The sequence below is a fragment of the Bufo bufo genome, chromosome 4 (genome assembly GCF_905171765.1).
Source record: "Bufo bufo chromosome 4, aBufBuf1.1, whole genome shotgun sequence".
NCBI lineage: Eukaryota > Metazoa > Chordata > Amphibia > Anura > Bufonidae > Bufo > Bufo bufo.
In genome coordinates, this window is record NC_053392.1 from 557,985,049 (window position 1) to 557,997,394 (window position 12,346).

The window sequence follows — 12,346 nt, forward strand, 5'->3', positions numbered from 1 at the left end:
AAGGCTACTTTCCTATTGGTTAGATAACTAGAATTAGCGAAGATGACGAATATGACGAATGTATTCGTCATATTCCTCAAAACGAAGATAACGAAGTATTCTCCATCTTCGTTTTAGCTCCATATTCGTTAACTTCGCTAATTCTAGCAATCAAATCGGAAAGTTGACTATAGAGACAGCTAAGTTTAATTCGCTATGCGATTATATTACTTTGCTTTTTTTTATAAATAGAATAATTATAATAATTATCAAGTATTCTAATTATTCTATTTATTTTAAAAAAAAAGCAAAGTAATATAATCGCATAGCGAATTAAACACACAGCTGTCTCTATAGTCAACTTTCCTATTTGATTGCTAGAATTAGCGAAGTTGACGAATATGGAGCTAAAACGAAGATGGAGAGTGGCTTACTATGCTTTGGCTCTGACTCAACCCCCTATTTTTTTCTTTGTAGTATATATTGGAGGCGTGGCGATCTCCTTGGAGTCATTGCACACCTGACCAGTTAATCTGTCCTGGAGGCTGGTTTTGAAGTCAGTATAAAACTGAGTCTGCTTATATAGAACCTACCATTAGCCATCTGGCTCCAGGAGAAGTATATGGTGGGTTCAGCATGCATGTTGGTACTTGCATCCCTGGATCCGATGAAAGCTGTAATGGCACCGGACGGGGTTACAAGCAAAGTGTACTTGGCTTGCATGCTGACCTGCATTCCCTGGATTTTATGTGGCTGTCATGGCCCATGAACAGGTGGGAACAAGAGTTAGGGACCACTCAATTGAGACGACCTTGACGCGGTGAGTGGCTTACTATGCTTTGGCCAAAATATAAACCAATGTCTCATCCAGCATGGAGGGCAGAGTGCTGGATGTAGTGTGCGATCACATTTGCATTTTCCGTTTGTATATGTATTTCGCCATAGTGATCTGCACCTACAGGCAGGTTGTGCTGACTCAACCCCCAATTTTTTTCTTTGTAGTATATATTGGAGGCGTGGCGATCTCCTTGGAGTCATTGCACACCTGACCAGTTAATCTGTCCTGGAGGCTGGTTTTGAAGTCAGTATAAAACTGAGTCTGCTTCTATAGAACCTACCATTAGCCATCTGGCTCCAGGAGAAGTATATGGTGGGTTCAGCATGCATGTTGGTACTTGCATCCCTGGATCCGATGAAAGCTGTAATGGCACCGGACGGGGTTACAAGCAAAGTGTACTTGGCTTGCATGCTGACCTGCATTCCCTGGATTTTATGTGGCTGTCATGGCCCATGAACAGGTGGGAACAAGAGTTAGGGACCACTCAATTGAGACGACCTTGACGCGGTGAGTGGCTTACTATGCTTTGGCCAAAATATAAACCAATGTCTCATCCAGCATGGAGGGCAGAGTGCTGGATGTAGTGTGCGATCACATTTGCATTTTCCGTTTGACGATGGAGAATACTTTGTTATCTTCGTTTTGAGGAATATGACGAATACATTCGTTATATTCGCTAATTCTACCAAGCCAACCATAGTAAACCAGGTCCAAGTTGAAATCGCAATTCCATTAATTCAAGTTATAATAATCGAATTGCGATTACAACTAAGCACTGCTATATTCCATATTAGGCTAGAATTAACGAATATGGAATATAGCAGTGCTAAGTTGAAATCGCAATTCGATTATTATAACTTGAATTAATCGAATTGCGATTTCAACGTAATTCTCAAATCCGACAGTACATTCTAGTATGGAGACGTTCCCATGGTGATGGGGACGCTCCATGAGCACGGAAGTCGGCAGAAGCGGCAACGGGCACTGACTGGAGCAGCCAGGAATCCAGGAATCCTAAGGACAGGTAAGAACTACTTTTGGGAAGTGGGAAAAAAATATATATATCAATAAAAAAAAAAAAAAAGAATATTAGAAATATCGAATTTATAGCACTACATTCGAAATATTCGCGAATTAGCGAAGTGCCCATATTCGTTAAAAAAATTCGATATTCGAATATTCGCGCTCAACACTAAATGACAGCAGGCAGTCTTAAAACGTATCTGTTTGGGGGACAAACCCCACACCGCTCAGGAGCTGTGGACAGGCCTTGAACAACAGACCGATGAGTGGTTGGTGCCAGTGAGCCTCAAGCCCGGCCTGTTGGTGTGCAATAATGGGCGAACTCTCATAGCAGCTCTGGAACTAGCCGGTTTGACGCACATCCCTTGCCTGGTGCTTGTGCTGAATTTGGTGGTGCAGAGGTTCCTTAAAAATTACCCCGATATGTCAGAGATGCTGCATAAAGTGCGGGCCGTCTGTGCGCGCTTTTAGCGTTCTCACCCTGCTGCTTGCCTGTCAGCGCTGCAGCGTAACTTCGGCCTTCCAGCTCACCACTTCATATGCGACGTGCCCACAAGGTGGAACTCCACCTTGCACATGCTGGCCAGACTGCTCGAGCAGCAGCAGGCGATAGTGGAGTTTCAGCTGCAGCACGCCCGGGTGAGTTTGCTCTGCAGAACAGCACCACTTCACCACCAATGACTGGGCGTCCATGCGAGACCTGTGTTCCTTGTTGCGCTGTTTCGAGTACTTCACCAACATGGCCAGTGCCGATAACGCCGTTCTCAGTGTTACTATCCCACTTCTATGCTTCCTTGAAAAAACGGTTCTGGTGATGATGAAAGAGGATGTGGCACAGGAGGAGGAGGAAGAGGGGTCATTTCATAGGGTTTCCGACCAGTCATTCACAAGTGGCTCTGAGGGTGGGTTCCTGCACCCACAAACGCCAAATACACAATTGTCCAGCCAGGGCACAGTTTTGGAGGATGATGAGGTGGAGGATGAGGATGAGGAGCTGGAGGAGGAGGAACTGTGTTCACAGCAGGGTGGCACCCAAACCATCTCATGGCCATCACTGGTGCGTGGCTGGGGGGATACGGAGGACACAGACGATACACCTCCCACAGAGGACAGCTTTTCGTTGCCTCTTGGCAGCTTGGCACACATGAGCGATTACATGCTGCAGTGTCTCCGCAACGACCGCCAAGTTGCCCACATTCTAACTTTGCTGATTACTGGGTGGCCACGCTGCTGGTTCCCCATTACAAGGACAATGTACCGTCCTTAATTATGTCACTGGAGAGTGATTGTAAGATGCGCAAGTACAAGCGCACGATGGTAAATGCGCTGCTGGTGGCATTCCCACCTGACAGCGGGGGGGCACAGTGGAAGCACAAGGCGAAGGCAGAGGAGGAGGAAGAGGTCGCCAACGCAGCTGTGTCAGCACCTCAGAAGGCAGGGTTAGCATGGCCAAAATGTGGAAAAGCTTTGCCAGCATGCTATAACAGCCAGCACCACCAGGTGATAAGGAAAGTCTTAGCAGGAGGCAGCATTTCAGCAACATGGTGGAGCAGTATGTGTGCACACGGCTACACGTACTGAATGACGGGTCTGCACCCATCAACTTCTGGGTCTCCAAAATGGGCACATGGCCTGAGCTTCCCCTTTACGCCTTGGAGGTGCGGGCCTGCTCTGCAGCCAGTGTATTGTCTGAACGTGTGTTTAGCACAGCAGGGGGCGTTATCACAGACAAGCGCAGCCGTCTGTCCACAGCCAATGTGGACAACTCACTTTCATTAAAATGAACCAGGCATGGATCCCACAGGACTTATCCATACCGTGTGCAGAATAGACATGTATACCGGTCTTAATCAGCCATTGTTATACTCCAGCGCAATTGCTCATTGTTGTATTTTGGATATTTCCCACTCTTTAATAATAAAAAAATTAATAAAATAAAAATTTAAAACCAAAAACCAGTGTTGGCTACATCGTCCTCCTCCACCGCCGCTTCCACCTACACTGCTACTTCCACCGCCTCCTCAAAGTCCTACTTCATATGGACCTCCACCTCATAAATCAATATATTTTTTTTTTATTTGTACGTATTTTATTTTATTTTATGTCATTTCACTAATTTGTCTGTTACATTTTCGGGTGAAATTCACCAATTTTTGGGGTGTTATATACCCCTGCTATACATAGTAGACAGGTAAAAACATTTCACTAATTTGTCTGTTACATTGTCGGGTGAAATTTACAAATTTTTGGCTGTGATATACCCCTGCTATACCTAGTAGACAGGTAAAAAAAAATCACAAATTTGTCTGTTGCATTCTCGGGTGACCATTTTTGCCATGATTAAACCCCTGCTCTGCATAGGTGACAGGGACATAAATTTAAAAAAATAGTCCGTTACATTGTCAGGTGACATTTTACTAATTTTGCCGTATACAAAACCCTGCTCTGCATAGGTGACAGGGAATAAAATTTCAAAACTTCTTTAATTGACGCACGCCCCTTATTTCATTCAATGCTTAAACTTTAACAAGTTGTCCCACATTTGCGCTTCTAAAATTTTCCGCTCGATCATATTTAATTTCAAACAATTTACCTCCCTTGGATGTGGTATCCCTTTGTCATGCTCCCTCTCCGGCGTGGAACCCTGATTCGCTGCTAGCCATGATCAACATGGTAGGCGCAGAAAAGAACATCGAAAGTTGATAGAGCAGATATCCAATTGGATCGTGGACATCACGGGGACGTGCGACATGGTAGAGCAGTATGTGTGCACACGCCTACACGTACTGACTCATGGTTCTGCCCCTTCAACTTCTGGGTCTCCAAATTGGGCACATGGCCTGAGCTTGCCCTTTACGCCTTGGAGGTGCGGGCCTGTCCTGCAGCCAGTGTATATTCTGAACGTGTGTTTAGCACGGCAGGGGGCGTTATCACAGACAAGCACAGCCAATGTGGAAAAGCTTACGTTCATTAAAATGAACCAGGCATCGATCCTACAGGACTTGCACGTACCTTTTTTAGAATAGACATGTATACCGGCCTTAACCAGCCATTGTTATACTACAGCGCAATTGCTCATTCTTGTATTTTGGATATTTCACACTCTTTTGGAGTGTACCCTAAAAAAAAAAAATATTCTTTTTTGGGTGTGAATTATTTTTTTGGGTGTGATATACCAATGCTATACCTAGTAGACAGGTAAAATAATTTAATTAATTTGTCTGTTACATATTCGGGTAATATTCACCAATTTTTGGGTGTGATATACCCCTGCTCTACCTAGGAGACAGGTAAAAAAAACCCACTAATTTGTTTGTTATATTATAGGGGGAAATTCACCAATTTTTGGGTGTGATATACCACTGCTATACCTAGTAGACAGGTAAAAAAAAAACACTAATTTGTTTGTTACATTTTTGGGTGAAATTCACTAATTTTTGGGTGTGATAGACCACTGCTATACCTAGTAAACAGGTAAAAAAATATCACTAATTTGTCTGTTACATATTCGGGTGAAATTCACCGATTTTTGGGTGTGATATACCACTGCTATACCTAGTAGACAGGTACCAAAATGTCACTAATTTGTCTGTTACATTCTTGGGTGACATTTGACCATTTTTGCAGTGATTAAACCCCTGCTCTGCATAGGTGATAGGGAACTAAATTTCAAAAAATCGTCTGTTACAAGGTGCAATTTTACCAATTTTGCTGTATACAAAATTCCTGCTCTGTTAAAGGGTTTCTACCACCAGAAATACTGTTATGTAGCTGACTGACATTAGTGATGCAGCATCGCTGACAATGTCACAGTGAGGAAGCCTAGAGGAAAAAAAAGAGACAATGCAGCAGCACCCTGCAAATCAGATAAAGTACAATAGTGCCAAAAATTATAGTGCTAATGCTACGCTTATTTATAAAGTGAGATGCTTGGCCAATGCATTTTGTACAAAACCATCTGAGACCGTCTGCCGTACGTCAAGGCGATCTCTGTTAGACGGGTCCTAACACTAAATACTACCTGTTATGCGCCATAATGGCCGCCATAAAGTTCAGGGAGTGTTGGATCCACATGCATGCTGGATCCACTCTGCTTTTTACCATTTTTGGTGCCATAATGGCCTCCATTACAAGGGATGCAGGTACCAACATGCATGCCGAGCCCACTCTATACCTTTCCTTGTGCCAGACAGCTTCCAATGAATGTAGTGAGAGCAGGCAACAGCTTTATACTGAAACTAATTAAAATCAACCTATGGGGCAGACAGGCTAATTAGGAGTGCACGACTCGCTGGAGTGCCACATCTCCAGCATTGTAAATCTGCAAAAAAAGGGGGTTAGTCAGCACCTCCCAGTGCGCAGGTGCACGCCGCCATGGCAAAGACCTAGAGGAAAAAAAAGAGACAATGCAGCAGCACCCTGCAAATCAGATAAAGTACAATAATGCCAAAAATTATAGTGCTAATGCTACGCTTATTTATAAAGTGAGATGCTTGGCCAATGCATTTTGTACAAAACCATCTGAGCCCGTCTGCCGTGAACTTTATGGCGGCCATTATGGCGCATAACAGATAGTATTTAGTGTTAGGAACCATCTAACAGAGATCGTCTTGACATACGGCAAACGGGCTCAGAAGTTTTTTTTCCTCTAGGTCTTTGCCATGGCAGCGTGCACCTGCGCACTGGGAGGTGCTGACTAACCCCCTTTTTTTACAGTGAGGAAGCCGGCATCAGGAGAGCAGCCTTCACTCACGGTACCTGTGCCGAATACAGAAGTGAACGGCGCAGGCGCGGGTTTTCGTCAGCGATGCTGCGAACCGTGACATCAATCAATAGGAGCGGGGCGGGCAGAACAAGGGACCCGGGCGGGATAAAGGGTGAGTAGACTGAGCCTTTAGGTGCTGATTTTACGCCCACACAGCACCTAGAGGCTCATTAGCATATTATAAAAGTGCTTATTTTATCAGAACGGCTGCAGGGAGAAATGTAAAAAACATACTGTTATGTAGTGCTGACATTAGCGCATTGCTAATGTCAGTCAGCTACATAACAGTATTTCTGATGGAAGAAACCCTTTAACCCCTTCAGGACACAGCCTTATGTAGTGTTCCACTAGGTAAATGTGGGCACTACACAAGGGTCAATTGGGCCACGTTGTTCTCCACCTCCTGTGGGACAGTGGCAGTGTATTTCACAGTACATTTTAATGCATTTTAATATGTATTTATGTGTATTTTCCTGTGACATGTGTAGCAGGCCTATTAGTGTGTAGTTCAGCATCCTAGGCACTAGAGGGAGCTAGGGAACCCTTAGTATATATAGCTAGACCCAGACAGGGAGGAGCAGTCTAGAATCTGTGGAGTGTAGAGTCAGAAGCCAGAAGACACTTTAGCCAGAGTGGGGCTGAGGTGCAGGCTCTGACATGCAACTAGACAGCCCAGGTTTCTAGTTGACACCAGGAGACTAGTGAGTGTGAAGATCAGCCTGCCTGGAGATATTGAGCCAGAGTTAGCTCAGAAGATTTGTCACCCAGGGAAGAGTTGCCTCCTGAGAAGCCAAGTTCCCACCAGCAGAGCAGAGCCAGTATACCAGCTAGACAAGTAAGCTGAGGGGCAGAAGGAGATATACTTAAAGCAAGGATATATACGAGAGGAAGTTTTCTACCAAGGATAAAGCCAGCATTAGGGCATCCGGGCCTTGGGATAAAGACAGACAGGAGTTCTGAGGAACAGTGTACAATATTTCTGAGGAGAAGGTACAGCCTGATCTGTGAGTGTAACCCTCTGAGTATCTTGCAAAGTACATTGTTGCCTGCCATTTATGTAAAAGCCTGCTTGTGATGTGATCCTGCTACATGGAACTGAACTTACAAAAGACTGTACAAAGTTAACCGTTTTCCAGTAAAGAAAGTTTGGTTCACCACAACAACGTGTTCCTCACTTATTACTCCTACCACTATCAACCGGTGTGCCACCGTTACAGGCACTGGTGTCACGAACCTTAAAGGGACCTTGCCCCTGGCACATTAAACACCTGCAACACCCAGGGCACCTCATCTACCATCAGGCCTGGTCCCTATATACAGAGAGTGCCCCAGAGGACTTCTGTGCCAGCCTCTCCATCACTGCTGTACGCCTGCCCAGGGTCTTCCTACAAACTGTGAGTAACCCATAGCAACCCTCGTTTGCCTAAGTAACCGTGACCTCACATCGCAATACCCTGCAGGGCTGCGTACTGCACTTATTTCACCTTAAGGACCAGGCCATTTTTTGCAAATCTGAACAGTTTCACTTTAAGTGCTGATAACTTTAAAACGCTTTGACTTATCCAGGCCATTCTGAGATAGTTTTTTCGTCACATATTGTACTTCATGACACTAGTAAAATGAAGTCAAAAAAATTCATTTTTATTTATAAAAAAATACCAAATTTACCAAAAAATTTTAAACAATTGAAAATTTCCAAGTTTCAATTTCTCTACTTCTATAATACATAGTAATACCTCCAAAAATAGTTATTACTTTACATTCCCTATATGTCTACTTCATGTTTGGATCATTTTGGGAATGATATTTGATTTTTTTGGGGATGTTACAAGGCTTAGAAATTTAGAAGCAAATCTTGAAATTTTTCAGAAATTTTCAAAAACCCAATTTTTAGGGACCAGTTCAGGTCTGAAGTCACTTTGCGAGGCTTATATAATAGAAACCACAGAAAAATGACCCCATTCTATAAACTACACCCCTCAAGGTATTCAAAACTGATTATACAAACTTTGTTAACCCTTTAGGTGTTCCATAAGAATAATGGAAAATAGAGATACAATTTCAAAATTTCACTTTTTTGGCAGATTTTCCATTTTAATATTTTTTTTCCAGTTACAAAGCAACGGTTAACAGCCAAACCAAACTCAATATTTATGGCCCTGATTCTGTAGTTTACAGAAACACCCCATATGTGGTCGTAAACCACTGCGCGGGCACACGGCAGGGCGCAGAAGGAAAGGAATGCCATACGGTTTTTGGAAGGCAGGCTTTGCTGGACTAGTTTTCTTGACACCATGTCCCATTTAAAGCCCCCCTGATGCACCCCTAGAGTAGAAAATCAATTCAAGTGACCCCATCTAAGAAACTACACCCCTCAAGGTATTCAAAACTGATTTTCACAAATGTCGTTAACCCTTTAGGTGTTCCACAAGATTTAATGGAAAATAGAGATACAATTTCCGAATTTCACTTTTTTGGCAGATTTTCCATTTTAATAATTTTTTTTTCCAGTTACAAAGCAAGGTTTAACAGCCAAACCAAACTCAATATTTATGGCCCTGATTCTGTAGTTTACAGAAACACCCCATATGTGGTGGTAAAACGCTGTACGGGCACACAGCAGGGCGCAGATGGAAAGGAATGCCATACGGTTTTTGGAAGGCAGGTTTTGCTAGACTGTTTTCTTTTTACACCATGTCCCATTTGAAGCCCCCATGATGCACCCCTAGAGTAGAAACTCCAAAAAAGTTACCCCATTTTAGAAACTACGGGATAGGGTGGAAGTATTGTTGGTACTAGTTTAGGGTACATATGATTTTTGGTTGCTCTATATTACACTTTTTGTGAGGCAAGGTAACAAGAAATAGCTGTTTTGGCACCGTTTTTATTTTTAGTTATTTACAACATTCATCTGACAGGTTAGATAATGTGATATTTTTATAGACCAGGTTGTCACGGATGCGGCGATACCTAATATGTATACTTTTTTTATTTATGTAAGTTTTTTCACAATGATTTCTTTTTTTAAACAAAAAAAATCATGTTTTAGGCCTCTTTCACACGCGCGTTGCGGGAAAAGGTGCGGGTGCGTTGCGGGAACATGCACAATTTTTCCGCGCGAGTGCAAAACATTGTAATGCATTTTGCACTAGTGTGAGAAAAATCGCGGATGTTTGGTACCCAAACCCGAACTTCTTCACAGAAGTTCGGGCTTGGGATCGGTGTTCTGTAGATTGTATTATTTTCCCTTATAACATGGTTATAAGGGAAAATAATAGCATTCTGAATACAGAATGCATAGTAAAATAGCGCTGGAGGGGTTAAAAAAATATAAAAAATTATTAAACTCACCTTAGTCCACTTGATCGCGCATCAGGCATCTCTTCTGTCTCCTTCTTTGCTGATTGCAGGAAAATGACCTGTGGTGACGTCACGCCGGTCATCATATGGTTCATCACATGATCCATCACCATGGTAAAAGATAATGTGATGGATCATGTGATGACCGGAGTGACGTCATCACAGGTCCTTTTCCTGCAATCAGCAAAGAAGGAGACAGAAGAGAAGCCGGGCTGCGCGATCAAGTGGACTAAGGTGAGTTTAATTATTATTATAATTTTTTTAACCCCTCCAGCCCTATTTTACTATGCATTTTGTATTCAGAATGCTATTATTTTCCCTTATAACCATGTTATAAGGGAAAATAATAATGATCGGGTCTCCATCCCGATCATCTCCTAGCAACCGTGCATGAAAATCGCACCGCATCCGCACTTGCTTGCGGATGCTTGCGATTTTCACGCAACCCCATTCATTTTTATGGGGCCTGCGTTACGTGAAAAACGATCAAAGAGGAGCATGCTGCGATTTTCACGCAACGCACAAGTGATGCGTGAAAATCACCGCTCGTGTGCACAGCCCCATAGAAATGAATGGGTCATGATTCAGTGCGGGTGCAATGCGTTCAACTCACGCATCGCATCCACGCGGAATACTCGCCCATGTGAAAGGGGCCTTAGTCTTTCCATAGTCTGAGAGACAATTTTTTTTCCCGTTTTTGTGCGATTACCTTGGGTAGGGTATGATTTTTGCGGGATGAGATGACTGTTTTATTGGCACTATTTTGGGGTGCGTGTGACTTTTTGATCGCTTGCTATTACACTTTTTGTGATGTAAGGTAACAAAAAACGGCTTTTATTACACCGTTTTTATTTTTTTACGGTATTCACCTGAGGGGTTAGGTCATGTGCTATTTTTATAGAGCAAGTTATTACAGACGCTGCGATACCTAATATGTATACTTTTTTTTATTTATGTAAGTTTTACACAATGATTTCATTTTTGAAGCAAAAAAAAACATGTTTTAGTGTTTCCATAGTCTGAGAGCCATAATTTTTTCAGTTTTTGGGCTATTACCTTGGGTAGGGTATGATTTTTGCGGGGTGAGATGACTGTTTTATTGGCACTATTTTGGGGTGCGTGTGACTTTTTGATCGCTTGCTATTACACTTTTTGTAAGGTGAAATTATTTTTTTTATTTAGCACAGTTTTTATTAAAAACAATTTATGGTGTTCATCTGAGGGGTTAGGTCATGTGATATTTTTATAGAGCCGGTTGATACGGATGCGACGAAACCTAATATTTATACTTTTTTTTTTATTTATGTGAGTTTTACACAATAGTATCATTTTAGAAACAAAAAAAAAGATGTTTTAGTGTCTCCATATTCTGAGCCATAGTTTTTTTTATTTTTTGGGCGATTGTCTCAGGTAGGGGCTCATTTTTTGAGGGATGAGGTGACGGTTAGATTGGTACTATTTTGGTGGGCAAATGCCTTTTTGATCGCTTGCTCTTGTACTTTTTGTGATGTAAGGTGACAAAAAAATTGTTTATTTAGCACAGTTTTATTTTTTCATTTTTTACGGTGTTCATCTGAGGGGTTAGGTGATATGTTTATAGAGCCGGTCGATACGGTGGCGGCGATACCTAATATGTATACTTTTTTTTTCCTGTATTGTTTACCAATTTTTTTTTACTTTATTTGGGGAAAATGACGTTTTTGTTTATTTTTACTTGAAACTTTTAATTTTTTTAGGGGGAAAACTTTTTTTTTCAACCTTTTTTTTTCACTTTATTTTTTGTCCCACTTTGGGACTTGAACTTTTGGGGGTTTAATCCTTTACAATGCTTTCCAACACTTCTGTATTGGAATGCATTGGCTGTATGAGTAATACTGTGTGGGGGGCTGGATCTCACAGGCTCGTCACCGGAAGGCAGCGCGATTCCTTCCTTATGCATCGCGCTGCCTTCCATGCCATCGGGTCCCCCCTACAGCCGCATGGGGACCCGATGGCACTGCCGATTGCCGCCGCAAACCACAGGTAAAGCCGCAAACCGCAGTTCTGAATTGACATATGGTCTGCGGCGATCGCCGACACGGGGGGGTCACGGAACCTTCCCTTGCATTTAGCCAAGGTGCCTGCTCGACGATTTGAGCAGGCACCGGGTTCCGATCACCGCCCGCCGGGCGGCGGTGATCGGAAATACACAGGACGTACCCGTAAGCCCTGTGTCCTTAAGTACCAGGACATCAGGGCGTACCCGTACGCCCTGTGTCCTGAAGAGGTTAATTGATGCCCCCTCCTTTCATTCAATACTTAAACTTTAATAACTTGTCCTACATTTGCGCTTCAATAATTTGTCCCACGTTTCTACTCTATCATATTTAATTTAAAAAAAT